The following is an 11,889-nucleotide window of genomic DNA, read 5'->3' on the forward strand; positions in this document are numbered from 1 at the left end:
TCAGCGACAATGTAGTATTTGGGCCTGTTCTTTCTTTTTTTCTTCGTTTCTTTTTTTTGGACTGAGTCTCTCTCGCTCTGTCACCCAGGCTGCGGTGCAGTGGCGCTGTCTTGGCTCACTGAAACCTCTGCTTTCCGGGTTCCAGTGATTCTTCTTCGGTAGCTGGGATTACAGATGCGCACCATGACAGACGGCTAATTTTTCTATTTTTAGTGGAGATGGGGTTTCTCCATGTTGGCCGCGTTGGTATTGAACTCCTGACCTGAAATGATTTGCCCTCCTGGACCTCCCAAAGTGCTGGGATGACAGGCCTGAGCCGGAGGGATTTCAGCCTTTAAAAGTGCCAGCCCTACCACTTTTCACTGCGGCCCTTACACTCAGAATGACGTGTCCTCTCTGCCATAGGTTGACTCTTTGAGTCCCCTATGCCATTGCACTCTAGCCTGGGCAGCAAGAGCGAAACTCCGTCCCCCCACCTTCCAGTGCAAAAAATAAATAAATAAATAAGTAAATAAATAAAATATCTACATGTGACCTATAAGTGCGTGTTCCCATGAGTGATTTCTAATAAATGGCACTGTACACTGAAAGCAGTGGCTCACGTCTGTCATCTGAGCACTTTGGGAGGACGAGTTGGGTGGGTCACGAGGTCAGGAGTTCAAGACCAGCCTAGCCAACATGGTGAAACCCCTTCTCTACTGAAAATACGAAACTGAGTCGGGCACGGTGGAGCAGGCACCTGTAATCCCAGCTACTCGGGAGGTTGAGGCAGGATAATCACTTGAACCTGGCAGTCGGAGGTTGCAGTGACCCGGGATGGCGCCACTGCACTACAGCCTGGACGACAGAGTGAGATTCGGTCTCTAAATAAATAAATAGAAAGAAAGAAAGAAAAGAAAAGAAAGAAAAGAAAAGAGAAGAGAAGAAAAGAAAAAAGAAAAGAAAAGAAAACCAGAAAAGAAAGAGAAAATGAAAGAAAAGGCACTATATTGCTACTCGGCTAGGACCTTCTCTCTGTGTTTCTCTCTGTCTCTCTCTGTCTGTCTTTGTCTTTCTCTATCTGTCTCTTTCTCTGTCTGTCTGTCTCTTTCTTTCTCTCTATCTCTGTCTCTCTCTCTCTGCCTGTCTCACTGTGTCTGTCTTCTGTTTAACTCTCTTTCTCTGCCTGTCTATCTCTCTCTGTCTCCCTCCCTGTCTGTTTCTCTCTCTGTCTCCCTCCCTGTCTGTTTCTCTCTCTCTCTGTCTCTCTCTTTCTGTCTGTTTCTCTCTGTCTCTGTCTGTCTCTGTTTGTCTCTCTCTGTCTGTTTATGTTTTTCTCTGTCTGTCTCTTTCTTTCTTTTTCTGAGTCTCTCTGTCTGTCTCTCTCACTCTCTCTCTCTGTGCCTATCTTGTCTTACTGTCTTTCTCTACCCGTCTGTCTCTCTCTCTGTCTGTCCCTCTTCCTCCCTTTCTGTCTGTCTCCCTCTCTCCCTCACTTTCTGTCTGTCTGTCTCTCTTTCTGTCTGTTTCTGTTTCTCTGTCTCATCTCTGTCAGTCTCTCTTTCTGTCTGTCTCTCTCTGCCTGTCTCTCTCAATGTGCCTGTCTTCAGTCTTGCTCTCTTTCTCTGCCTGTCTGTCTCTCTCTCTGCCTGCCTTTCTGTTCTCTCTCGCTCTGTCTCTCTTTCTGTCTCTCTCTGTCTGTCTCTTTCTCTGTCTGTCTGTCTCTCTCTTTTTTTTTTTTTCACATGGAGCCTCACTGTGTCGCCAAGGCTAGAGTGCAGTGGCACCATCTCGGCTCACTGCAAACTCCACCTCCCTGGTTCACGCCATTCTACTGCCTCAGCCTCCCGAGTAACTGGGACTATAGGCGCCTGCCACCAAGCCCGACTAATTTTTTGTATTTTAAGTAAAGACGGGATTTCACCGAGTTAGCCAGTATGGTCTCGATCTCCTGACCTCGTGATCCACCCGCCTCAGCCTCCCAAAGTGCTGGGATGACAGGAATGAGCCACCGTGCCCAGCCTGTCTCTCTCTTTCTTTCTTTCCTCTCTCTCTCTCTCTCTCTCTGTGTGCCTATCTTCTGTCTTACTCTCTTCTCTGCCTGTCGGTCTCTCTCTCTCTGTCTGTCTCTCTCCCTCCCTGTCTGTTTCTCTCTCTCTCTCTCACTCTCGCTCTCTCTGTCTCTCTCTCTTGCTGTTTCTCTCTGTCCGTCTCTGTCTGTCTCTTTCTCTGTCTGTCTCTCTCTTTTTTCCTCTCTGTCTCTGTCTCTCTCTCCCTCTGCCTGTCTCTCTCACTGTGTCTCTCTTCTATCTTACTCTCTTTCTCTGCCTGCCTGTCTCTCTCTCCCCCACTCTTTCTGTTTCTCTCTCTATATCTTTCACTCTCTCTGTCTCTCTCTGTCTGTTTCTCTCTGTCTCTGTCTTTCTCTGTCTGTCTCTGTCTCTCTCCCTCCCTGTCTGTCTGTTTCTGTCTCTTTCTCTATCTCTGTCTCTCTCTTTCTGTTTCTCTCTGTCCATCTCTGTCTTTCTCTGTCTGTCTCTTTGTCTGTCTCTCTCTTTCTCTCTGTCTCTTTCTGTCTCTCTCTGCCTGTCTCACTCACTGTGTCTGTCTTCTGTCTTACTCTCTGTCTCTGCCTGTCTGTCTTTCTCTCTCTCCCTCCCTTTCTCTCTCACTCTGTCTCTCTCTTTCTGTTTCTCTCTGTCCATCTCTGTCTTTCTCTGTCTGTCTCTTTGTCTGTCTCTCTCTTTCTCTCTGTCTCTTTCTCTCTCTCTCTGCCTGTCTCACTCACTGTGTCTGTCTTCTGTCTTACTCTCTTTCTCTGCCTGTCTGTCTTTCTCTCTCTCCCTCCCTTTCTCTCTCACTCTGTCTCTCTCTTTCTGTTTCTCTCTGTCTGTCTCTGTGTGTCTGTCTGTTTCTGTCTTTCTCTGTCTCTCTCTCTGTTTCCTCTCCGTCTGTCTCTGTCTGTCTGTCTGTCTCTCTCTCTGTCTCTCTCCCTCCCTGTCTGTCTGTTTCTCTCTGTCTCTGTCTCTGTCTCTCTCTCTTTCTGTCTGTTTCTCTCTGTCTCTCTCTGTCCATCTCTGTCTTTCTATGTCTGTCTCTTTCTCTGTCAGTCTGTCAGACCCCCCATGACGGAGAGGGTCCTGCCCCTTCCACGAAAGTGAGAAGGACCTGCTTAGAGAGGCCGAGAGGAATCGAGACAGACGGGCCTTACTACGCTTCACCACTCGGTGTATGATTTTGGGAGGTCGAGGCCGGGTCCCCACTTGGATGGAAGGGGCATTTTCAGACTTTTCTCTCTGTCACATGTGGCGTCCCTACTTCTCGTATTTCCCTGATAAGCTCCTCGAATCAAAAATACATGGTTAAGGCCAGACGTGGTGGCTCATGTCTGTCATCCCAGAACTTCCGGAGGCCGAGGCGGGGGATCACGTGAGGTTGGGAGTTCGAGACCAGCCTTGCCACCACGGTAAAACCCCATCTCTACAAGAAATACTAAAATGAGTCAGGCACGATGGGGTATGCGCCTGTAATGCCAGCTACTCGGGAGGCTGAGGTTGGAGAATCACTTGAACCTGGGAGGCGGAGACTGCAGTGAGCCGAGATCGTGCCACTGCACTACAGCCCAGGCTGTAGAGTGAGTAGGACTCTGTCTCTAAGCAAATAAATAAATAAATAAATAAATAAATAAATAAATAAATACATTCTTTTCCATGCTGACTGACACTTGCAGGCATCGGTTGTCTTCGGGCATCATCTAGCAGCCACTGTTCTTGAAAGTCTAGGTGACATGGAGGGAGTTCTTGCTTACTTCACTGAGCCTGGGCAACGGGTTTCTCTCTCTCCCTTCTGGAGGTCCCTCCCTCTCTCCCTGGTTGCCTAGGGAACCTCTGCCCTGGGGGGGGACCTATTGTTCTTTGATCAGCGCTTTAGTTTTCTTTGTGTTTTGGTTTCTTTCATGCGCATAGACTCTTCTACTTGGGTTTTAGGAGGAGTCACTTTAATTTTCAAGTTGCCTCCCAGCTCCCCCCACTACCCACGTCCCTTTACCTTTATTTAGTGAGTCATTTAGGTGGGTTCCCCCCAAACCCCCCACCCCCCGCCTCCCAACACCCTGCTTGGAAACCTTCCAGAGCCACCCTGGTGTGCCTCCGTCTTCTCTCCCCTTCCCCCACCCCTTACCGGAGATCTCATTCTTGCCAGGCTGACATTTGCAACGGTGGGCATCAGGCCTCACTCGGTGGCCACCATTTTTGAAGATGGGGGTGGCACGGTCCCACTTCCCTGGAGGGAGCTCGGGCCGATGGCATAGCCCTTGACCCACGTGGGCAAGCGGGCGGGTCTGCTGTTGTGGGGTTTTTTCCCCCCACTTCCCTCCTCAGGCCTCCCTCCCTATGAAAGCTTCACCCTGGCTGGGTCTCCATCACCTTTTATCATGATGTTTTAGTTTCTCCGCCCATCAGCCAGTAGTTTCACAATGGGAATGGCATCACAGCTCTAGTCTGGGCGTTGTTATTATTTGCCCATAATAGAAACGTTTTCTGAAAACTAATACTTTGCTCACTTAAGATTTCCAGGGACGGTGCCTTGGCCCGTGTTTGTTGTTTTGTTTTGTTTTGTTCATGTTTTTCCTTTTTCGTATGTATTTCTTTTCAGGTGAAGTAGAAATCCCCAATTTTCAGGAAGACATATCTTTTTCCCAAGACATGTTAGCTGCTGTTTTCTCCTGTTGTTAACTAGCGCTTTTGTGAATCTCTCAACGTGTAGTGAGAGCCGGTTGATGTTTACTTCAGAACATCTTATTTTCTAGAAATCCATAAGCGAATGCTGCTGCTGCTCTTGCTGCTGCTGCTGCTGCTCTTGTTGCTGTTGTTGTTGTTTTCAAAGCACACCCTGGCCACCCTTTACGGAATCAAAAGCGTTATAAAATATGTGTAATTATTTCCTGACCACGCCATTCCTCCTCCTGTCTCTGACTCTCTGTCTCTCTTTCTCTGTCTCTCTCTCTCTGCCTGTCTATTTTTTTCTCTCTCTCTTTGCCTGTCTCTCTCACTGTGTCTGTCTTCTGTCTTAATCCCTTTCTTTGCCTTTCTGTCTCTCTCTCTCTGCCTGTCTGTCTGTCTCTCTCTTTCCCTGTCTTTCTGTCTCTCTCTCTCCCTGTCTGTCTGTTTCTCTCTGTTCATCTCTGTCTTTATCTCTGTCTGTCTCTTTCTTTCTCTCTGCCTCTCTGTCTCTGTGTGACTCTCTCTCTGCCTGTCTCTCTCACGGTGTTTGTCTTCTTTCTTTCTTTCTCTGCCTGCCTCTCTCTCTCTCTTTCTCTCTCTCTGTCTGTCTCTGTCCGTCTCGCCTTTCTCTGTCTGTCTCTTTGTCTGTCTGTCTGTATCTCTCTTTCTTTCTTTGTTTCGCTGTCTCTGTCTCTCTCTCTGTCTCTCTCACTGTGTCTGTCTTCTGTCTTATTCTCTTTCTCTGCCTGTCTGTCAGTATCTCTCTCTCTCTCTCCCTGTCTGTCTGTCTCTCTCTCTCCCTGTCTGTCTGTTTTTTTCTCTCTCTTTGCCTGTCTGTCTCTCTGTCTCTGTCTCTCTGTCTCTCTCTCTCTGTGTCTGTCTTCTGTCTTACTGTCTTTCTCTTCCTGTCTGTCTGTCTCTCTCTCCTTGTCTGTTTCTCTCTGTCTCTGTCTCTGTCTGTTTCTGTCTCCCCCTCTGTCTGTCTCTTTCTCTCTCTGTCTCTTTCCCTCTGTCTGTCTTTCTCTTTCTTTCTCTCTGTCTCTCCAACTGTCTCTGTCTCTGTGTGTGTGTGTGTCTGCTTTCTGTCTTACTCTCTTTCTCTGCCTGTCTGTCTGCCTGTTGGTCTGTCTCTCTCTGTCTATCTCTCTCTCTTTCTGCCTCCGTCTCTCTTTCAGTTTCTCTCTGTCTCTTTCCATCTGTGTCTTTCTCTGTGTCTTTATCTCTCTGTCTCTCTCTGTCTTTCTCTCTTTGTGTATCTTTGTTTCTCTCTGTCTGTCTCTCTGTCTCTGTCTCTGTGTCTCTCTCTCTCTCTTGCTCGCTCACTCTCTGGCTCTCTCTATCTCCCGCCCTCTCTTTCTTGGCAAAATAAGTTCAAGTACATCTAATCTAATCCATTACCACGGCCTGAATTCTTAACTTTAGACATCCCAGATTTGATCTCCGTACAAAATGCTGTACAGAACTGGAGAGTTGATTTCTGGACTTGGATACCTCATAGATAGTACATATTAATAAAGATCCAACCCTAAAATCTGGGGTTGCATCTACTCGACTGTCTCAAAAAATCATACCTCTCTTCACCTAGGATGCTGGGAGGGTTTTCTCAATGTGCATCTGCTCATGTCCTTCATGACCTTTGACCAAGCCCTGTCCGTTCTGTCTGAAATATGTATCTGCAAACAGTTCTCTCCATTTCCACAACTACCCACGGCCCATTGTGGAACCACTGGCTCTTTGAAAAAAAATCCCAGAAGTGGCTTTGGCTTTTTGGCTAGGAGGTCTAAACCTGCTGAGAACTTTCCTGCCCAGGATTCTGTGTGAACAAAAGTGCTTCTGATGGGAGCTGGGATCCTCAGGACCATGCTTGCTAGCTCTGGATGAGTCTCTGGAAGGACGCACGGGACTCCACAAAGCTGACCTGTCCCACCGAGGTCAAATGGATACCTCTGCATTGCCCCGAGTCCTCCAACTTACATCACTGTCACCAACCGTTACCTTCAGCATCCTTGTGAGCCTGGCCAAGGCCCCGACTCCAGGGAGACTCTTGGGAGCCTGGCCTTCCTCGGCTAAAGTCCAAAGGGATGGTGACTTCCACCCACAAGGTCCCCACTGAACTGCAAATATGTGGAGCGTAGGTCAGAGAGGAGACCAAGAGGGGAGACGTCCTGACAGGCAATGAGTTCCCTAGGCTCTGGCCACCCCACTCACGTCCCATGTACTGGGCACCCACGGGACACCACCGCTTTATCCCCTCCTCTGTCCACAGCCGCCCCAACCCCACCCCACAACCCAGGCACACACACTGGAGGTTACAAAACCACACGGCCTGAATAGAGCCTGACGGAGTGAGAGCTCATGTCACGAAGCCGGGGGGTGGGTTGGGGTGGTGTGGGGTGGGGGTTGGGGGTCTGTAGAGAGCCTAATTCTCCCACGTGAGTGGCTACAGGATACAAATGAATATCACTTCTTGGGCGGAGGGGCTTCTTTAGGCCGTCACGTTTGCCGTCAACGTTTGTGGGACTGTCTCTCAAACCCTTCCTTGAGGCCACAAAATAGATTCCACCCCACCCATCAAAGTTTCCCCAGGTACTGGATGTATCCTCTCAAGAGACCTGAGCCTGACACGTTGAGTTAAACACCTTTATTGGCTTTCTGTGTTTGTTTGCTTCTGAGATGGAGTCTTGTTCTGTCCCCCCATGGCTGGAGTACAGTGGCGTGATCTCAGCTCACTGCAACCTCTGTCCCGTGGGTTAGAGTGATTCTCCTGCCTCAGCACCACCACAACTGGCTCATTTTTTTATTTTTAGTAGACACGTGATTTGACCCTGTTTCATTGGTTTTCACTGGAGATTCTAGATTTGAGTCACACCTCATTGTGTGCCATATAATGACTTCTTTTTTTTAAAGCACAATATATCTGCTTTATTTGAGTGGCTTTGTATATCGTTATAATTGTGTTATAGATGAAGAAAAGGTATTAACCATGGTGCTAATGATAGTGAAAGTGAAAAGAAAAGAAAGACTACCTATTTTGTAGATAGAACAAAGTTGCTCAGTATTTAGAGTTACCTAAATACGTCAGCACTTAAACTCCTCCTACTAAAAGCTTGCCAGTCTGAATAATCCTCCTTTAAACACAATTTTGATATGGATAAGGTTTTTAAGAATGTGACTCCTGCGGAATAGCTGGACAGACAATACACATTTAAAAAAGAACAGCACAAGGATCCACCAGACTTGGGAAAAAAATCAAAAACAACACAAGCCTTATGAAGAACTGAGTTCTTACAATATTATGGAGAACATAGCTATTGGAAGAGATGGCAATATTGGCAAGTTGATTGTTACATTGGTTAGCAATAGCTAGCACTATTTATCTGGCAATCTTTCAGGCACTGCAACTACTACTGCAAAATGATATATAATCCATTAAACAACATAATCACAAATCAAAAAATATTTTAGTAATATAATGCTTCAGATTTAGAAGCAAATCGAGTGTTAAAACTCAACTGCTATATTAACTAACCCCAAAGATAACTGTATCTGACAAAAAAGCTTCTGCAGAGTTACTACTTCAGAATTATACTTTATCTTGATATTTATTTTATTTTATTTTTTTCTTGAGACAGCATCTCACTCTGTCACCCAGGCTGGAGTGCAATGGCATAACCTTGGCTCACTGCAACCTCCACTTCCCAGGTTCAAGCGATTATCCTTCCTCAGCCTCCTGAATAGCTGGGAATACAGGCGCCTGCCACCATGCCCAGCTAATTTTTATACTTTTAATATAGGCGGGGTTTCACCATATGGTCTCAATCTCTTGACGTTGTGATCTGCCCACCTTGGCCCCCCAAAGTGCTGGGATGACAGGCATAAGCCACCATGCCTTGACTTCTCTTGATGTTTAAACTTTTAAGTCAGTCCAGAGAAATACAATAAATGTCAACAGTAAGTATGGTGTTGAGGCAGAAGTAGGACCAAACTTTTTCATATGTTATTCAGTTGATAACAATATGACCTGGGTAGTAATTTCCTATGTGTCTACTTATACACAAATACAAAAAAGTAAAACAGTGATACTGCTAAATAAAGGATACATTAAGTTCTTAATAGTAACTCAATAAACTGGAACATTGTCAAAAAGCAACTAGTGAAATTTTTCAGTGTTTTTTTCTATTATCCAATAAGTGAATTATGCTATTCCTTTCCAATTTCCCAAGCACTTTTTGTCCCAATCACCATTTCTGTGTTCGAAGAAAATGTAACAAATCAAGTAACAAAACTAAACAAGCAAACAAACAAAACACAACTACAGTATCTGCAAAAGTTTTGTAGAAGACTGAAACTGTTGAGTATAAGCATCTCGTATTCTATTATCATTAGTTAACTGAAGAGTTTGTTAAAGACATACATTTCATAAAAAAGTTAGTTTGAAGTTATTTACCAGTATGTACCATTCGTAAGTATTAGTAACCAAATTCATGACAATAAAGAGCTATCTAACAAGAAAAAATAGTTACTACCATCACCATCAACAAGACTTTGTCTTTACAATTCATTACCACTTACCATGCATTGTAATGTCTAGGATTGACTCTGATAGCATTTCAAAAACAAGCTAATACTTTGTCCAATTCTTCAGTTAAGACAAACCTTCGCCCTAATAAAGTATAGGCATAAGCATAATTTGGTTCCACTTGGATAGCTCTCTGGAAGAATTTAATTGCAATATCGTGTTCCCGTTGCAGACTGAAACAGTTCCCTGCAGCACACCAGGACTCTGGCGAATTTTTATCCATCTCTGTTAAGTCTTTTGACAGAAATGAAAGAGCGACATCTTTTTGAAGATGCCAAAGTGTTGTAGAGTAGATTTCCATGCCTTCGACTCTATAATTCTCAATCCTTCTAACCTCTGAGAATATTCCTTCAGCTTGCATGTACTCTGAAAGTTCAAAATATGACCTTCCAATTTGGCACAGTACCCAACCAGTATTGAAGAGGTGAGAAGGTAGATGGCTCAAAATATTTATAGCCTCTTTGCAGTGGTATGAACATAAAGCTAAATAACCTTTCCCCCTTTCAAGAAGAAGGCTCATCAAGCCTTCTGCTGCTGCTTTTTGTAGATTAAAAGCCTGAATCTGAGGTGTGATTTTGGATATTTCCTCTTCTGAATTGATGGAAGAGTCCAATTTTGTAATTTCCAGGTTGTCATTTATATTAGATTGAGTTATTCATCTTTTATTAGTTTTACTTTTTGTTTTTCTGTTTGGGATTTTAGGTGGAAACTTCATTTTTAATTTCTTCCTATTCTCCTTGGTTGTGGAACTGTCACTAGTAAAGAGTCATGAACTTCTTCGATGCAGTGCCTTTGGGGGAGATGTCATAGTGGGGCTCATTACCTGAGGTGTTGTAGTTATTTATGGACCAGAACTTTCTGTTAGTGAAAGAATTGGAGTGACCCCTCTGCTATTTCCACTCTGCGAGAAGACAGATTTTGCTCCAGTTTGGCCAATTCTGGCAACAGACTTTTTTGAAGGGACTCCAGTGGATGGCACATCAATTACAGAAGGTGTATTAGTGTAGTTTTGTAAATAAGATCTATCTCCAGGACTTGGGGTTTCTAATGGCAAAATCCCAAAACTTGGGGTAAATGGACTAAGAGCTGCTGGTCCTGTTAATAAACTTCGACCAGTTTTTGGTTTATTTTGAACCTGTTTAGATAATATGGAAGTTCCTGTTCCCAGTGGGAGAGTTACAGGTGAAATTACAGCTGAATCAATAAAAGACACTGGGGAACCTGTATTCAAGGAGTACTTTGAATTGGAAGATTCTAAATTGACTCTGTTTAATTCAATTGTGTCCTGGGGTGTTTCCATAAGAATGGTCTCAGGCTGTCTGTGACATAAACTGTGATTAGGTACTTGTGTTGTGCAAGAGTTGGGCAGACAGTTGCTAAAGTTCTGTAAAGATGTGAATTTACATGTTTGGTCAGGATCTGGATTTTCACCTATTTCACATAATGATTCAAAGGGATAACAGAGGAAAGGATTTAAACTAAGTCTCTTTTGGAAACATTCTTATCCTTTGGCAAGCCGATCTGTCTTGCAATATACACATCCCAACAATGGAAGGGGAAAGCAAACTGAATCACCAAACTCAGTAGCAATATCATCATGGCTTTTCTCCTTATTAAGCACTTCACCAGATAAGATTTGTTCCCAGTCTGCAAGCTTACTGAGATCAACACAACATTTTGCAAGCAGGTATTTGCATTGTGGTGTAGGACAACTGTGTCTTTTCAAGAGTCTATATGCTTTATAGCCCTTTCCTGGGAGGTAAGAACAGGTCGCCATTAAAAACAAGGCTTCTTCTGAGTGTACTTCTGCATAAAGGCGTTCTGTGAGGAAAACCCCATCTCGGTAAGCATAGTGGTTTAGTGCTTGCCATATAGCAGCCTGGAAGGGTTCCTGCAGCACTGTCATCCTCGAGGCAAAGGCCCAATTTCTGCAGTGCCTCAGGAAACCCCCACCCCACCCACCCCCCTCCCCCCTGTAGCGGCTCTGGCCCGGCCACCCTCGGCTCATTTAAATTCACCAGTTACCGGGGGATGGGGGTGGCCGAGCCAGAATGACTTCTTTATCCTGCCGACTCTGGAAAGCCCGGCCCCTTGTGATCCATTGCAAAGCGAATGTCACCTCATGTTTGGGAAACAGATCCACTCCCAAATTCAGTGGAGGGATGTGGCATGTAGGACAAAGGACTCTCTTCCTTCTGATTTGGTCTGCACAGCGGGAACTAGGGCTGGAGTCCTCTCTGTGAGGACCGCTGACTCCCTCTCCCTTGGGTTGCATTGGCCCCACCCTGGGACATGGGTCTTGGCAGATTCTGGCCCTTCCTGGCCCTTAAGTTGCTGTCAGAAACCCCATCTCGTGTTCGGATGCCCCGAATAACTGTGGCTCATGCCTCTCTGGAAATATTGGAAATCTCTCCTCTACACATGGTCACCTAAAACCTCAGGAGCTCGGGACACACATCTGCCATCCACCTCACTGCTTTCGGGAGAGAATGCTGAGAGTCTTTTGCCAACTCTCTCTTGACTTGAGTTCTTCATGGGTGTGTGGTTAAGACGTAGTGAGACCAGATGTATTAACTCAGGCCGGGTGCTGGTGGCTCACGCCTGTAACCC

General features: G+C 45.5%; 1 pseudogene; it reads right to left on the reverse strand.

Annotated features, from left to right (window-relative positions):
- Positions 1-9,268: 9,268 nt before the first annotated feature.
- On the reverse strand, positions 9,269-11,185 carry LOC129050060 (cell division cycle protein 27 homolog; annotated as a pseudogene).
- Positions 11,186-11,889: the final 704 nt, after the last annotated feature.

The sequence above is a fragment of the Pongo abelii genome, chromosome 16 (genome assembly GCF_028885655.2).
Source record: "Pongo abelii isolate AG06213 chromosome 16, NHGRI_mPonAbe1-v2.0_pri, whole genome shotgun sequence".
Classification (NCBI taxonomy): Eukaryota; Metazoa; Chordata; class Mammalia; order Primates; family Hominidae; genus Pongo; species Pongo abelii.